Genomic DNA, 14,517 nt, shown 5'->3' on the forward strand with positions numbered 1-14,517 from the left:
TATCAAACATTTTAATTTTATAGTCTACACTTGATGATAATTCCAATATTTGTAATTTTGAGGACTTTATTTTGTGACTTGTTTTTTCTGCTAAATCATGATCCTAATGACTTACATCCTTCATAATTTTCTACTGTAAGGCTATTTTTCTTAGAACTTTGTAAGAATTTTATTAAAGATTATGTTTAAATGGGCTTTTTTTAGACAGGGTCTCACTCTTGTTGCCCAGGGTGGAGCGCAGGGGCATGATCACAGCTCACTGCAGTCTTGAACTCCTGGGCTCAAGCAATCAACCCACCTCAGCCTGGTGACCAGCTAGGACTACAGGTTTGAGCCACCACGTGGATACGTTGTTTCTGTTTTTGTAGAGATGGGGTGTGGCTATGTTGTCTAGCCAGTCTTGAACTCCTGGCCTCAAAGGATCATCTCACCTTGGTCTCCGAAAGTGCTGGGATTATAGGCATGACTCACCACAACAGGCCTAAATGGGCTCTTAAGGAGATAATTTATTTTACTTCTGCTAGATGTCTGCCTAGGAAGACTACCAATCTGGACTAGATTTAAATTTTCAACTTGAGTTTTTTGGAAATAATAGGTAGTGCAAAATCTAGCCATACTCTGGTATCAAAGAGGATCTGTGGTTAGAATCATCAAAGACCTCTCCTGCACCAACCCAGAGCCAAGGCTAAAACTGTCAGTGTGCTTTTCTCTGGGAAAGTCTTTTTTTTCCCTACCTGTTTTGAGACAGGGTCTCACTCTGTTGCCCAGGCTGAAGTGCAGTGGCACCATCAAGGCTCACTGCAGCCTCAACCTCCAAGATGAAGCAATCCTCCAACTTCTCAGCCTCCCAAGTACCTGGGATTACAGGTGAATGACACCATGCCCAGCTAATTTTTTTGTATTTTTTACAGAGACGGGATTTTGCCATGTTGCCTAGGCTGGTCTTGAATGCCTGGGCTCCAGTGATCCTCATGCATCAGCCTCCCAAAGTGCTGGGACTACAGGCATGAACCACCATGCCCAGCCTCATTTGCTTTTCTACCAGCTTAAATCTCTGCTTTAAAAAAACTTTATATGTGTTGAATTGAAAAACTTTATATATACACCTGTAATCCCAGCACTTTCAGAGGCCAAGACAGAAGGACTGCTTGAAACTACAAGTTCAAGACCAGCCTGGCAACATAGGAAGACCACCCCCCTCTACAAAAAAGATTAAAAACTTAGCCAGGGTGGTGGTACACATCTGTAGTTCCAGTTACCTGGGAGGCTAAGGCTGGAGGATTGCTTGAGTCTGGGAGACTGAGGCTACAGTGAGCCAAGATCACACGATTGTACAGTCTGGATGACAAAGCGAGACTGTCTCAAAAAACAAAACAAAATGGGTCAGGCATGGTGACTCATGCCTTTAATCCCAGCACTATGGGAGGCTGAGGCAGGCAAATCGCTTGAGCTCAGGAGTTCCAGACCAGCCTGGGCAACGTGGCACAACCCTGTCTCTACAAAATACTTAAAAAATTAGCAAGGTGTGTTGGCACATGCCTACAGTCCCAGCTATTTGAGAGCCTGAGGCAAGAGGATCACTTGAGTCCAGGAGGTCAAGACTGAAAAGAGCTGTGAGGAATTCTCAGAACAGCTAATTCATAATATTTCAAGGAAATAATACCAGTATTTTTTCTTAAAGCTAAATTAAAGAGTAATTCCAAAAATCGAGACAATTATGGTATAACAGAAAAACTTTATTCTGCCACCCAATAATTATGTAATCCTTCCGCTTCTCTATCTTTAAGAACATAACGCCTAGGCCAGGCACAGTGGCTCACGCCTGTAATCCCAGCACTTTGGGAGGCGAAGGTTGGTGGATCCACTTGAGGTCAGGAGTTCGAGATCAGCCTGGCCAATATGGTGAAACACTGACACTCTCTAATAAAAACACAAAAATTAGGCCAGGCGCAGTGGCTCACACCTGTAATTCCAACACTTTGGGAGGCCAAGGCGGGTGGATCACCTGAGATCAGGAGTTCAAGACCAGCCTGGCCAATGTGGTGAAACCCCGTCTCTACTAAAAATACAAAAATTAGCTGGGCGTGGTGGTGGGTGCCTGTAATCCCAGGTACTTGGGAGGCTGAGGCAGGCGAATCGCTTGAATCCAGGAGGCGGAGGTTGCAGTGAACCAAGATCGCGCCATTACACTGCAGCCTGGGTAACAGGAGTGAAACTCCGTCTCAAAACAAGAAAAAAAAATGAGCCAGGCATGTTGGCATGTGGCTGTAGTCCCAGCCACTTGGGAGGCTGAGGCAGGAGAATCACTTAAACCTGGAGGCAGAGGCTACAGTGACCCAAGACTGTGCCACTGCACTTCAGCCTGGGTAACAGAGTGAGACTCCATCTCAAAATATAAATTATTAATTAATTAAGTAATTAAAGCAGAAGTCTTGCTATGCAGTGCTTCTTGGCTTTTGGTTTCATGGCTGCTAGAAGCTTTTACAATAATAGCAAAACCAGTAACAAGATAACAGCCCTTACAGGGGAGCTAAAGCATCTCTGAAGTAGCACCATGAATAACTATAGCAACATCTTGGATTAGAGATGTTAATTCACAACTTCCTCATATCGTAATTAGCTCAGGGAGGAAGACAACTAGTTTTCAAACAGCCCCACCAGGAGAAGTATCAAGGTATTATTTAAGAACGTATAAGTAGCAATTTTCTTTTTTTTCTTTTTCTTTTTTTTTTTTGAGACAGAGTTTTGCTCTGTCACCCAGGCTGGAGCGCAGTGACACCATCTCGGCTCACTGCATCTTCTGTCTCCTGGGTTCAAGCAATTCTCTGCCTCAGCCTCCCAAGTAGCTCGGATTACATGCGCCCATCACCATGGAGTGTCGCCATCTTGGCCAGGCTGATCTTGAACTCCTGACCTCGTTATCCACCCACCTCGGCCTCCCAAAGTGCTGGGATTATAGGCGTGAGCCACCATACCTGGCATAAGTATCAATTTTCAAAAGCAAGACACTTTCATATTTGCCACTATATATACATGCAAAAAGTGCTTGCTGTACCAAAAGTATCTCATCAAAGTTTTTAAACAATCAATCACTATTCAAATCCACTCTGGCTAAATTAAGCAGAAGAGTTTTGTTTTATTTTTGAAACAGGATCTCACTCTTTTGCCCAGGCTGGAGTGCAGTAGCACTTCAGCTCACTGCAGCTTCAACCTCCCAGGATCAACCAATACTCCCACCTCAGGCTCCCAAGCTACAGCTGCATGCCACCACACCTGGCAAATTTTTGCACTTTTTGTAGAGACAGGATTTCATCATGTTGTGCAGGCTGGTCTTGAACTCCTGATTTCAGTCTATCAGCCTGCCTCAGCCTCCCAAAGTGCTGGGATTACAGGCGTGCACCACCATGCCCACATTGAAAGGTAATTATTTTTTGAGATGGGGTCTCACTCTGCGGCCTAGGATGGAGCGCAGTGGTGTGATCTTGGCCCACTGCAGCCTCTGCCTCCCAGGCTCTAGGGATCCTCCCACCTCAGCCTCTTGAGTAGCTAGGACCACAGGCATGTGCCACCATGCCCAGCTAATGTTTTTTTTTTTTTTTTTAAGTACAGGCGGGGTTTCACCATGTGGCCCAGGCTGGTCTCAAACTCACAAGCTTAAGTGATTCACCCACCTTAGCCTCCCAACCCAAGTGCTGGGATTATAGGTGTTGAGCCACTGCACCCGGTCATCTGAAAGGTGCAGTAGACACTCTGATTCTCACTAGGAGGGGTGAAAAAACAGATGCAAAGATAAGATCACCCAAAATAATGTTGCACAAGGATCTGGTGAGGAAACCACTATCCCTGTCACCACCAGGCACTAAATAACAAGATTCAAATCCATTATAACCTTTACTACTGCCAGCACCAAAGCCACTCTCTATTAGGAACTCAATCAGCAACTATTACCTCCACTTAAAGCTGACCAACCCTGCTGCCATTCCTAACTGCAAAATGGAAGTTATAAACAGAACCTTCACTTCCTTCCATTGTGTACTTTCAAAGAGAAGTCATCTGAGTGTGTCTGTAGGTCACATGCCTGCATCCAAGAAAACATGGAGGGCGGGGGCGGTGGCTCACGCCTATAATCCTAACACTTTGGGGGTCCAAGGTGAGTGGATCACTTGAGCTTAGGAGTTCAAGGCCACCACGGGCCACATGGCAAAACTCCATCACTACAAAAAAACAACAACAACAACAACAAAACAAGAATTAGCTGGGCATGGTGGCTCATACCTGTAGTCCCAGCCACTTGGAGAGCTGAGACAGGAGGAACGCTTGAACCTGGGAGGTGGAGGTTACAGTGAGCCGAGATCATGACACCGCACTCCAGCCAGGGTAACAAAGTGAGCCCGTCTCAAAAAAAAAAAACCAAAAAAAAGAAGCTGGGAATTTGAGTTTTCACTAGTACACATACTGAGGAGGCCTGACACATAACATGGGCAATTTTGCAAATGTAGACATATAACAAAAAATTGGAAGGCTTCGGACATGACAAATATTCACCATAAGAGACTAAGACTAATATTTAACATACAAAGTATGTCATATATAATTAATTTATAAATATCCAAATATCGGAGGATTATGCTCAAAAACCTTTTCTCCTGATGGGGTATGCTATTTCATTAAATATTTAATAACTGATCAAAATCATTAATAAATATATTCCCTTCAGCAGTACACTACCCCAAAATCTGATGTGTCCCTGATAATTAATGGTGCCAAGAATACTCAAAGTGTAAGATCTAAAGACATTACACTCTAATGGCATAAAGATAAGCAGTACTTCTGGGCATATTTATATTTTTCATCAGCCTAGTTAAGACTATACATTTTATTTTATTCATTCATTTATTTTTTTGAGACAGCTCTCCTGCTCTGTTGCCCAGGCTGGTATGCAATGGCACGATCTCGGCTCACTGCAACCTCCACCTCTGGGATTCAAGCGATTCTCCTGCCTCAGCCTCCTGAGCAGCTGGGATTACAGGTGTGCGCCACCATGCTGGGCTAATTTAAGTATGTTTAGTAGACACAGGGTTTCACAATGTTGGCCAGGCTGGTCTCGAACTCCTGACCCCATGATCTCCCTGCCTCAGCCTCCTGAAGTGCTGGGATTACAGGCGTGAGCCACTGTACCAGGCCAAGACTATACATTTTAAAAGCCACTGATGCACACAAGAAGACATATAAAAGGTTGTATAGTACAGTATTGAACCCACAAGTGAAAAACTGAAAACCACCTACATGTTCACCTATAGGTGAATAGTTAAATATGGTCTATCTCTTAATGTGGAATACTATAAAAGTTTAAGAAAACCAAAATAGGACTACATTCACCAACATGGAAATTGTTCCAATGCATATTGTTCAGTGAAAAAAGTAACGCTGCAAAACAATAAGCACTTTATATTATCATTTCTATTAACAAACAAAATCACTGTACAGATAAATATATAGGTATAGGCTAGGCACAGTGGTGCATGTCTGTAATCCCAGCACTTCTGGAGGCTGAGGCTGAGGGATCGCCTAACCCAAGGAATTCAAGATCAGCCTGGGCAACACAGTGAAACCCTGTCTTTACAAAATCACAAGAATTAGCCAGGCATGGTAACATGCACCTCTAGTTCCAGGTACCCAGGAGGCTGAGACGAGAGGATGGCTTGAGAATGGGAGGAGGAGGTTGCAGTAAGCCAAGATCATGCCACTGCACTCCAGCCTGAATGACAGAGCAAGACCCCGTCTCAACAGAACACAACAACAACAACAACAACAACAAAACCCAGAAAAGACCTGAAAGGTTACAATACTGTTAAACAAGAGAATTACAAATTACCAAGATTGTTTGCCGAACAGGGAAAATGTGCAAAGGACAGACTGGAATAGTTTATCATAAAATATCATTTTTACCCTATTCAACGGCCCAGATTCAATACTATTTTGATAAGCATGAAAAGGAAAAATCAGTTCATTGCTATAATTTGTATAACTCTTCTGAAGAGTTGGCAATGTTTATTAAAAGCCTTAAATACACAATTTTGATCCAAAAATTCTACTTGTCAGATTTACTCAAAAGAAACTGAGATATATAAAAACATGTAAGTACAAGGATGTTTGCCACACTAATTTTATAAACATCCTACCATAGAGGTGAACTGTAGTTCATCTATAAAATAGAATATACCAGATCCTTAAAAACAGATTTAGGGAAAACTGTAAAAATCTGAATAAGGTCTGTGGACTATATCAATGTTAATTTGCTGCTCATTATACCATACTATAGTTATGCAAGGTGATACTACAAGGAGAAACTGAGCAACAACTTCACAGGACCACTTTGTACATTGTTTTGCAACTTCATGAATCTATAATTACAGTCATGTGCTGCATTAATGACATTTTAATCAAGCACAAACTGCATGTACAACAGTGGTCCCATAAGATTATAATAGCCATACCATATAGCCTAGGTGTGTTGTAGGCTATACCATCTAGATTTGTATAAATATTTTCTGATGTTCACATAATGAAATCCGTAACACATCCCTCGGATGTATCCCTGAACAAGGCAAGATTGAATTATCTTTAAAAAGTTTTGAAAAATGGAGAAAAAATCTTAGAAAGTATGGGAAATGTTCACCATCTGTGATACTGTAAAATATATATTTTACAGTGTATTTCAGTTGTGTATGATAGCATCCATACACAACTAAAATCCTTACAATCTCCAAAGTGATGTCTTTTTGCATGCTAATAAGTTAACTGATGGCTGGTAGCCCCTAAGTCAGTTTAGCTAGAATAAAATCTATCTTTTCATTTAGACTCTAGACAGCCAATTTTTTTTTTTTTTTTTTTGAGACACAGTCTCACTCTGTCGCCCAGGCTGGAGTGCAGTGGCATGATCTCAGCTCATTGCAACCTCTGACTCCCGGGGTTAAGGGAGTCTCCTGCCTCAGCCTCCTGAGTAGCTGGGATCACAGGCGCCCACCACCAAGTCCGGCTAATTTTTTGTATTTTTAGTAGAGACGGGGTTTCACCATGTTGGTCATGCTGGTCTCAAACTCCTGACCTCGTGATCTGCCCGCCTCAGCCTCCAAAGTGCTAGGATTACAGGTGTGAGCCACCACGCCCAGCCAATAGCCAAGTTTTATTCATCTTCTCACCACAGTTTAGACCGCCATCAAAATCTTGATCACTTCCACAGGATTAGAAGCCCTTGAGATTACAGTTTTATAAATATCTACTAAACGATGTAAACTGTCCAAATGCATGCTAATCTGCCAACATATACATAGTATGCAAGCACATAGATACTCAACAAAAAGATCTAAACTATCTGTAAAACTGATGCTTCAATCACCACCCTTATTTCTAAGCAATATGTCATCCCCAAATAAGCCAAAGGCAGTCCTGATTATTGTCCCATTTAATGCTAAATTCTACCTTCAGAGAGATAAAAATGAAAGGAAAAAGAGAACCATCAAATTCTTGTGAAAATGGTATCTTCCTGTCCTAAGAAATTACAGATCTAAGGTAACAGAACCATGAGTTAGGAAGAAAATCACCATAAATATGGTAAAACCGTCTCTTTGGACATACATAACCTTTTGTTTTACTTACCTATTTACTATCAGAAACAGAAATCCCATGCCACTTAACCCCATAAATGCTGTAAAACAGAAATAAAATGTATAAATTGATTAAATGTATTTTGCCCCATCAATCATCCAGGTTCAATTTTTACATCTCCAATACTGAGAGGGCTACTACTAAGTTACAAGTACTTGGGGGGGGGAAAAAAAAAACACCTGTCATTTCTTCCAAAGTAACTTCAGAATCCTACCAGAAGATGCTTAGGGCTATTTTACAAAAAGTAAAAATGAAAATTAAAGTGGGAATTCTTCACTCATTCAGAGAATAGTAATTACATTTATGGAACATCTAATTAATCTTCATAACAATCTCAGTTAAGTCCTATTATCATCCACATTTTACAGACAAGGAAAAAGTTACTTTACTTCAAGGTAAAGTAATCTGCCCAAAGTTACATAGCTATTAATACAAAACCAGGATTTAAACCTAAGGAGTCTAGGGGCTGGGCACAGTAGCTCAGGCCTATAATCCCAGCACTTTGGGAGGCCAAGGCGTGTGGATCACCTGAGGTCAGGAGTTCAAGACCAGCCTGGCCGACAAGGCGAAACCCCGTTTATCTACTAAAAATACAATAATTCAGTGGGTATGGTGGCGTGTGCCTGTAGCCCCAGCTACTCGGGACGCTGAGGCAGGAGAATCACTTGAACTCGGGGGGCAGAGGCTACAGTGAGATGAGATCACGCCACTGCACTCCAGCTTGGGCAACAGAGCGAGACTCCATCTCAAAAAAAAGAAAAAAGAAAAAACAAAAATGAATATAGAAAATAGCCGCCAGATTACAACTAGGGTCCCTAGGCTGGGCTTGGTGGTTCACATCTGTAATCCCAGTACTTTGGGAGGCTGAGGCAGGCGAATCACCCGAGTTTAGGAGTTCAAAACCAGCCTGGCCAACATGGTGAAACCCCATCTCTACTAGATGGGGTTGGTGGTGCACGTCTGTAATCACAGCTACTCGGGAGGCACGAAAATCACTTGAACCCGGGAGGCGGGGGTTGCCGTGAGCTGAGATTGTGCCACTGCACTCCAGCCTAGGCAACAGAGCAAAAATCCATTTCAAAAAATAAATAAAAATTTTTAAAAATACAAAAAGGCAGGTGCCTGTAATCCCAGCTACTCAGGAGGCAGAGGAGAGTCACTTGAACCAGGGAGGCAGAGGTTGCAGTGAGCCAAGATTGCGCCACTGCACTTCAGCCTGGAGGACAGAACAAGTCACTATCTTCAAAAAAAAAAAAAAAAGAATCAACTAGGGATCTTGATAAAATGCAGACTGATTCAGTAATTCAGGGGTAGAGTTTCTACTGTAACAAACCCCTGGGTTAAAGGAGCTTACTACTATCTATGGATAACACTTTGAACAGCAAGGAAACTGGACCACCCTAAGTTGTTTCCACCAACCTCTCGAAGTTGTCAAAAATCAGAATTCACTTGCCCTCTATTGTGGAAGAAAATCTGAAGTTTATTCATCAATATTATCATCAGTATTATTGCTGGTACTCTAGTACCAGTGGAAAAGACAGGATTTATATCCTAAAATTCCCACTATCTCAATCAGACAGTATCTGTCATTCATCAAAAGAACCTGACGCCACCATCGATTAGTGGCACTTAACCTTTTGGGGGTCACGAATCACTCTGAAAATATAATCAAAGTTACAAATTTCTCCCTAGAAAGTTCAACATGAGATTCATGAATACTTTCATTAAAAATAAAGAATTCTAGGCTCACGCCTGTAATCCTAGCACTTTGGGAGGCTGAGGAGGGCGGATCATGAGGTCAGGAGATCGAGACCATCCTGACTAACACGATGAAACCCTGTCTCTACTAAAAATACAAAAAATAACCAGGCGTGGTGGTGGGCGCCTGTAATCCCAGCTACTTGGGAGGCTGAGGCAGGAGAATGGCGTGAACCCAGGAGGTGGAGACTGCAGTGAGCAGAGATTGCACTACTGCACTCCAGCCTGGGCAACAGCGAGATTCCATCTCAAAAAAAAAAAAAAAAAGATAAAGAATCCTGTATTAATAGACGTCTAACAGACTGGGTGTTGTGGCTCCTCACACCTGTAATCGCAGCACTTTGGGAGGCCAAGATGGGAGGATCGTTTGAGGCCAGGAGTTCAAACCAGCCTAGCCAACATAGCAAGACCCTGTCTCTATTAAAAAAAGGTATCTAACATTTAGTATCTAATCCTCAAAATACTAAGCCATTACTTCAATTAGTCAGCTGATAAAGCTAATGGCTAACTACACAAACGAACTTAAATATACCTCAACCTCAAGCATCAATATTAAATATCAAAACAGTTCTTTTTTGTTTTTTTGCCGGGCGTGGTGGCTCACACCTGTAATCCCAGCACTTTGAGAGGCTGAGGTGGGCAGATCACCTGAGAGCAGGAGTTCGAGACCAGCCTGACCAACATGGAGAAACCCCGTCTCTACTAAAAATACAAAATTAGCCAGGCATGGTGGTACCTGTCTGTAATCTCAGCTACTCAGGAGGCTGAGGCAAGAGAATCAATCGCCTGAACCTGGGAGGCGGAAGTTGCAATGAGTCGAGATCGCTCCAGCCTGGGCAATAAGAGCGAAACGCCATCTTAAAATAATAATAATAATAATAATTCTTTTTCTTTTCTTTTTTTTTTTTTGAGACAGAATCTTGCTATGTCATCCAGGCTGGAGTGCAGCGGCACAATCTCGTCTCACTGCAACCTCCACCTCCTGGGTTCAAGCCATTCTCCTGCCTCAGCCCCCTATGCAGCCCCTTACAGGCATGTGCCACTATACCCACCTAATTTTTTTTGTATATTTTTTGGTAGAGATGGGGTTTTGCCATGTTGGCCAGGCTGGTCTCAAACTCCTGACCTCAAGTGATCCACCAGCCTTGGCCTCCCAAAGTGCTGGGATTACAGGCATGAGCCACTGCACCTGGCCCTGGTTGGGTCTTGAAATCCTGGCCTCAATCAGTCCTCCTGTCTGCCTCCCTAAGTGCTAGTATTACAGGTGTGAGCCACCACGCCCAGCCTACAACTCTAAATGTTTTATTCTGTCAATCTTCTTAACATCCCTACGAGATAGATATTAATATTACCCTCCCATATTATTGTCCTCAATTTACAGATAAGGAAGCAGAGAGATTAAACAAAAAGTGGCTCAGTCTCAGCAGAGATTTAGACCCAGGCAGGCTGGCCCCAGAGTCCATGTTTCTAGACATTGTTTTCTTCTTGCCTGCTGGTCAAAGAAAAAAAAAATCTTTTATGCAATCTTGTATATAAATGTATCTGAATTTTACTCAGTCACTGCCCTCCTATTTTTTTTCTTCCTCCAACTCAAAAGGCAAAAATAATCCTATTTTCATTATCTTGCTCAACTGCAACTTTCTGCCCTATAAATTTACATTTCCCACAGCCAATATATTAAAAAAAAATTGTTTTTTAAGACATGGGGTGTCACTATGTTGCCCAGACTGGTCTTGAACTCCTGGACTCAAGTAATCCTCCCACCTCAGCCTCCCAAAGTGCTGGGATTACAGGTATGAGCCACGCCCACCCAGCCTGCCATACCCAATATAACAAATATTTCAGTACCCACTTATGTGCATTATGTTACGTTATTAGTATAGAAGGAAGGAAAGTCTTGCCAATAAGCACACAGTAAACCTCTAATCTCTTCTGAAATTTTACAAGTTATTATACAAACCAGAATACTTTTGAGAAGGAAAAAGGGTAAAACATCTGTCACAGAAAATAGATGTATGCTGTGACCTTCCAGGGCATAATAGCAGGTAAGATCGTCTTACCTGCTAGTCAGTAGTATGAAATACTATCGAACCATTTGTTACACAAACCCTGCATTACTGCAGACTTTTCTACCCTGACGAGAAATCCTTTTCTCGCCGGGTGCGGTGGCTCATGCCTGTAGTCCCAGCACTTTGGGAGGCCGAGGAGGGCGGATCACCTGAGGTTGGGAGTTCGAGACCAGCCTGACCACCATGGAGAATCCCTGTCTCTACTAAAAATACAAAATTAGCCAGCATGGTGGTGCATGCTTGTAATCCCAGCTACTCAGGAAGGCTGAGGTAAGAGAATCACTTGAACCCGGGAGGCGGAGGTTGCAGTGAGCTGAGATCACACCATTGCACTCCAGCCTGGGCAACAAGAGAGAAACTCCAGCTGGAAAAAAAAAAAAAAAAAAGCAGAAAATCCTTTTCTCTTCTCTCAGTACATACAAACCCAATAGAACTTAATTCATCCCTGGAGTTTGGCATTTATGAATGCAGTTCACATCCTACCCCTAATAATATTCATCCAAAGCACTCTTCTGTCTTTGGTTTAGAGCCCGTCATTTAAAAACAGTAGAGATATTCTGTGAACCAAAGATTGGTTCAAGTGGTGGGACAAGGACACAGGTAAGACAGGAAAGATGAGTACATACTTAGATGTTTCTTTTTCTTACATTTACTTACACTTTTACATTACAATTTTTTTCAAAAGAGTAAGTGCAAAGTGCCTATCTGCATTTTAACATTTGTATTCCTTTAATTAATTTTCCTTTTTTTGAGACAGTCTCACTGTCACCCAGGCTGGAGTGCAGTGACATGATCTCGGCTCACTGCAACCTCTGCTTCAGGGTGTGCCTCAGCCTCCCAAGTAGCTAGGACTACAGGCACATGCCCAGATAATATTTTTATTTTTAGTAGACATGGGGTTTCGCCATGTTGGCCAGGCTGGTCTCAAACTCCTGGCCTCAAGTGATCCACTTGCCTCGGCCTCCCAAAGTTCTGGGATTACAGGCATGAGTCACCCCGCCCAGCTGTACTCCTTTAAATGCTGCAAGTAAATGTGTATTTTAACATACTGCCATCTTCATTCCTCTTTTAAAACTTTTATTTGCCCAACCAAAAGTATACTCTCCAACTATAAAAAAAACTTTAAATAATTATAAATTGTTTGGCTTGCCCTAAATCAGAGTATGTTAGTAACAAGGCTGAGATGAAAACTTAGAAGTTATACTTCTCTTAAATTAGTTTAAACCTTAAAGAAAACAAAGCTTCGGCCAGACGCAGTGGCTCACGCCCGTAATCCCAGCACTTTGGGAGGCTGAGGAGGGTGGATCACAAGGTCAGGAGTTCGAGACCAGCCTGACCAATATGGTGAAACTCTGTCTCTACTAAAAATACAAAAAATAGCTAGGCGTGGTGGTACGCGCCTGTAGTCCCAGCTACTCAGGAGGCTGAGGCAGAAGAATCGCTTGAACCCAGGAGGCGGAGGTTGCAGTGAGCCGAGATCATGCCACTGTACTCCAGCCTGGGCGACAGAGCAAGATTCCATCTCAAAAAACAAACAAAAAAACTGTTAAGATGGGCTGGGCGCGGTGGCTCAAGCCTGCAATCCCAGCACTTTGGGAGGCTGAGGCAGGTAGATCTGAGGTTAGGAGTTTGAGACCAGCCTGGCCAACATGGCAAAACCTCGTCTCTACTAAAAATACAAAAATTAGCCAGCATGGTGGCGTACGTCTGTAGTCCCAGCTATACTGGGGAGGTTGAGGTGAGAGAATCACTTGAACCCAGGAGGCAGACACTGCAGTGAGCCGAGATCATGCAACTGCACTCCAGCCTGGGCAACAGAGCAAGATTCTCTCTCAAAAAAACAAAAAACTGTTAGATGATACTTTTTAAGTTATATGTATTTCACAATTAAAAATATTTTTAACTGGTGGCATGAGCCTGTAGTCCCAGCTACTCAGGAGGCTGAGGCCAGATTGCTTGAGCCCAGGAATTTGAGGCTATGGTGTGCCATGACTGTACCTGTGAATAGCTACTGTACTCCAGCCTGGACAACACAGTGAGACCCTGTCTCTTAAAAAATAATAAAATAATAATGAAAAAAAATTTTTTGAGGCAGGGTCTCACTCTGTCACCCAGGCTGGAGTGCAGTGTCATGAACATGGTTCACTGCAGCCTCGATCTCCTGGCTCAAGTGATCCTCCCACCTCAAGTGTAGCTGGGACCACAACACATGCCACCAGGCCTGGCTAATTTTTTAAATTTGTTTGTAGAGGTTGGGGGTGGGGGTGGGGGGTGTCTAACTTTGTTGCCCAGGCTGGTCTTGAACTACTGGGCTCAAGCTATCCTCCCACCTCGGCCTCCCAAAGTGTTGAGATTACAGGCATGAGACACGTTACCCAACCTAAAATATGTTTTAATTATTTAAGAGTTATTAAAGCGTCCTAGGTCGTATGAAACTTAACTGCTACCTAAGTAAGTAAGTACAGTTGGCCCTCCATATCCATGAATTCCATATCCATAGGTTCTGTATCAGTGGAGCAATCAATCACAAATCAAAAATACTCAGAAAAAAAAATCATTGCATCTGTACTGACAATGTAGAGACTTTTTTCTTATCACTCTATAAATAATACAGTATAGCAACTATTTATAAAGCATTTACATTGTAATAGGTATTATAAATAATCTAGAGATTATTTAACATATACACAAAGATGTGCATAGGTGCTACGCAAATACTATGCCTTTTTATGTAAGACTTGAGCATCCAAGGTTTTTGGCATCTACAGAGGGTCCTGGAACCAATTTCCCACAAATACTGAGGGACTGAAGACAACTGTCTTCATTTTCAGGGAAAAACTCAAACAGAGACAGAAACCCAATTTCAGTAGTCACTGCATACCCACCCTTCCCAGTCTCTAGTTTTAATTTTTTTTATTTAAACAAAAATTTCAGCCTGAGCAAAAAAGCAAAACCCTGCCTCTACAAAAAATACCAAAAAAGAAAAAAATTAGCCAGGCATGGTGGTACATGTCTATAGTCC

The 14,517-nt window shown here is 42.5% G+C and overlaps 1 protein-coding gene across 50 annotated transcripts in view; it reads right to left on the reverse strand.

Annotated features, from left to right (window-relative positions):
* LARP4 (La ribonucleoprotein 4) overlaps nucleotides 1-14,517 on the reverse strand; it is a 79,045-nt gene that overhangs the window by 59,768 nt on the left and 4,760 nt on the right. For 20 of the 50 annotated variants that reach the window (XM_009425422.5, XM_063785674.1, XM_063785671.1 and 17 more), the window contains one exon: nucleotides 7,660-7,708. The exons of the other annotated variants lie outside the window; for them this stretch is intronic. The gene's annotated coding sequence lies outside the window, so the exon portion shown is untranslated. The remainder of the gene's footprint in view (nucleotides 1-7,659; nucleotides 7,709-14,517) is intronic. 50 annotated transcript variants of the gene reach the window in all.

Source organism: Pan troglodytes, chromosome 10 (assembly GCF_028858775.2).
Source record: "Pan troglodytes isolate AG18354 chromosome 10, NHGRI_mPanTro3-v2.0_pri, whole genome shotgun sequence".
NCBI classification, from domain to species: Eukaryota; Metazoa; Chordata; class Mammalia; order Primates; family Hominidae; genus Pan; species Pan troglodytes.